Source organism: Schistocerca piceifrons, unplaced genomic scaffold, assembly GCF_021461385.2.
Source record: "Schistocerca piceifrons isolate TAMUIC-IGC-003096 unplaced genomic scaffold, iqSchPice1.1 HiC_scaffold_913, whole genome shotgun sequence".
NCBI classification, from domain to species: Eukaryota; Metazoa; Arthropoda; class Insecta; order Orthoptera; family Acrididae; genus Schistocerca; species Schistocerca piceifrons.
In genome coordinates this window covers 1,219,437-1,222,706 of record NW_025729183.1, presented here as the reverse complement: position 1 = coordinate 1,222,706, position 3,270 = coordinate 1,219,437, and positions in this window count along the sequence as shown.

The following is a 3,270-nucleotide window of genomic DNA, read 5'->3' as shown; positions in this document are numbered from 1 at the left end:
ACAATGTGTAACATTTTACTTTTTTTGAATAGGACAATGTTGCTCTCCAATCATTTCAGATTAGTTACAATAAGCTTAAGCTGCAAGAGAATTCGCTTGTATTTTTCAATATGTGATCTGTTATCGGTTTGAAGGTCTTCCATTACATCGGCAACTTAGTGCAGCTCCTCCGAGGGCTCTCTGGAGTAGGGTGCAGATAGCAATGTGAAAGCCGCGAGCTTCATACTGTTAGTGCGATTGGGACTTGGTATACTCTTGACGACGTTTAGCACCTGTGCGGTCAGTAACTCAATTTCAAAATTCATGTTGAGTAATCCTGCTCCATTCAAATAATATTGTCTTTTTATATTGATAAGTAATCTGGATAGTCGTCACGTTCATGTGCCATCTACATAGCAAATTTAATGTTACGATCCTAACAAGTAACCTGCAATACGTTTTGTATTTCACAATCGGAACTATCTGCATTAACCGTCATCAGAGCAGTGTCAGGGAACAGACTGCAGCACTGCCTTGGTAGCTACTTGGAGACCTGCTTGAGTCGTGTTCTAAGGTTCACATTATATTACACTAGCGAGAAGTATCGACTTTTCCTTTTTTTCTGCAAACATCCAGAACTAAATTCAGTAACAAAATGCTAAGAAGATTTTGCATTGTGCCAACTCAATGATCAACCTATTTTTATAGATTTTTATTTTCACAGCCATTCTCGTTCTGCATTGCAATAAACTTCATTCATCATTTGCTTGTTCTTGTTACGATTATTATTGTCATTCTCTCACTCGCAAGAGTTTTCACATCCCTATTTGCTATCGATGCACATGAAGAGTGGCTATGAAAGAAGGGAATACTGAATGTTACGTTATGCAAAATACACTCATTTACTTCTACTTCTCGTGATCAACGCTACAGGAGAAAAGAGATACATAAAGTTGACAATGGAGGACAGATATACTGGCACAACTCTGCAACTATTCCTGTTGTTTTAACACAGCGTTACCAGATAAACAGGTGCTGCGGAATCGAAAATGTAGTACGGACTTTGCCACAGTAGCAGAGAGCTGCTTATTTCGGACCATGACCGTGGATTACCCTTCGGTCAGCTGCTGGTTAGAGTGTTGCAACTGTAAATGGATATCTTTGTTTGATAGTCTTGTGCTGATGTTGTCTGAATAAATTATGCCATTGGATAAAAAACGGTTCAGTTTTGAGACCTAACCCTCGAGGGGAGAAGGCACAGTGGTCTGCTTCATGAATTCCAAGCAAAAAACACAAACAATACAGGAAGGGTTCAAACAACTACTTTCATGCAGAGACACGCATTTGGAACCTGTTCATCTTTAAGGGCCAAACAAGAACGTAACATTACAGAAACAATAATCAAGCTACTTAGTATATAATAGAGCATACAGATTTCAAGGAGGAAACGTATGAAGACGCATACTTTCTCGTTATCCATATGTCTGGTATATCTTTCGCGTTAACGAAAGTAATATCCCGTTTTACCTCTTCTTACGTGTCAAATGAAATGAATGCCATGAGGAATCGAATATTTGTTGACTGAGTCTCTTCTTGCTTCCATCCCTACCAACATATTTCTTCATTGTCGTGGTAATCATGACATTCTATACGTTGCTGCAAAAGATTGCACGTGGATACATTCGACATCGAGGAGCAAAGCGTTTAATATCTTACATTATATTCCGTTCAAATACGCTTCCGATGTATTTTTACTTCGATTGAATTTTGAGGTGATTACGAACGTTACGGAAAATTATCTCACATGCTTTACGCTGAACGAGGAACACTGAACCATCCGTTTTGCTTTCCCAACGTTGAAATGATATGTCAGCGTCAACAGCCTTCTTCCACGCCGGAGGGTGAAACGTGTATCATTCTGGATTAATGATGATTGAAAGCCTCAAATGTATACATAGCCCACAAGGCGACGTCAGAAACCATCAGGGGAGAACGCCGCAGGAAAACCGAACGTGCACGCGCGTCTCCCCTCTGAAGAACCGTATCGGAGAATCACGGCAAGCATTTCGCTGAAGAGCTGCCTCGTAAGAGAGGCGAGAATTGGCACCGTCGTAGCAAGTATTTGTCAACACTGTGATAGAGCATTTACTTCCGGGTGTAGCCCGGCATTACTTCGCTAAATTCACTTGACATTCGTTTTCCACATCGAAGACTCATACGATATAATTCACTGTAAGATGAGACACCTATAAAGTGTATTTAATTTCTGGACTCCAAGAACGGCGTTCTTCACATACATAACACCTGTTTGTGGGTTTAAGGTTGCGTTTTGAGGCTCAGGCAATATCGCAATGACTATCGTGAGCTTGTTGCCGGCAGTGTGTCGTTAGCTCAGTGGGGAAAAAAAAAAAAATGGTTCCCTTGTGTGCTACGATGCTTGGGCTATATGAGATTGCAGTTCCAATCTCGATGAAAGCTGCTGAGTACAACTTTTCAATTTTAATTAATGGAGTTGCAAACTGCTAGTAAAAATTCCTTATACGAAATCTGAACAATGCCTTTACACATCAATCTTCGTGCAATTTCAACTTAGTAAATTATGTTAATATCATGGATGTCTGCTTTCCGAATGCCAAGATGCTTCACTGTAAAATGGTTCCTGAAAAGATTCAAATTGACTGTCAACGATACGAATTTGAGCTTTGTTCGTCATATATCACTTCCGATCAACGTTAAATAGTTCATGAAACCATATATGGAACACCAAATGTGCAGTGTTCCTGCACTGCTACAGAGCATGCGTTGCAAGGTATTCACACAATTTATCACATAGACTTACCATAAGGAATGAAACAAGACTGTAATACACTTTACACCACAGACGCTCACTCTGGCTTGACGAAAACATCCGAATATTGGCCAAAAGTTGCACAAATAATTGACTTTGAAAGGAAAAGAAACGAGGTATGAAGCAGTTATTAATTGATCGAATGTAATGACGTGGTTTAATTTCGTCCCAGTCTATAAACTTAATTTTGGGGCCTTACTCCGCTCTCACCGATTAATGTAATATAATACCCGTTTACTAATCACGGCGTCTGTCTCCGTTCTTTTGAGTGTGAATGGAAATCGTAGACATTATCTGTGGAGCAACATTTAATAATAAAGCGTTTTAAATCATCAGAAGCGATGAGCGGTAGCAGGCGCTTTCGGAGTGCAACGCCGCAGCTGTCGCCACGGCCACTGCCGGTAGCCAGCAAGTGGATCCCGGAGCTTTGCCGATTACGGCGT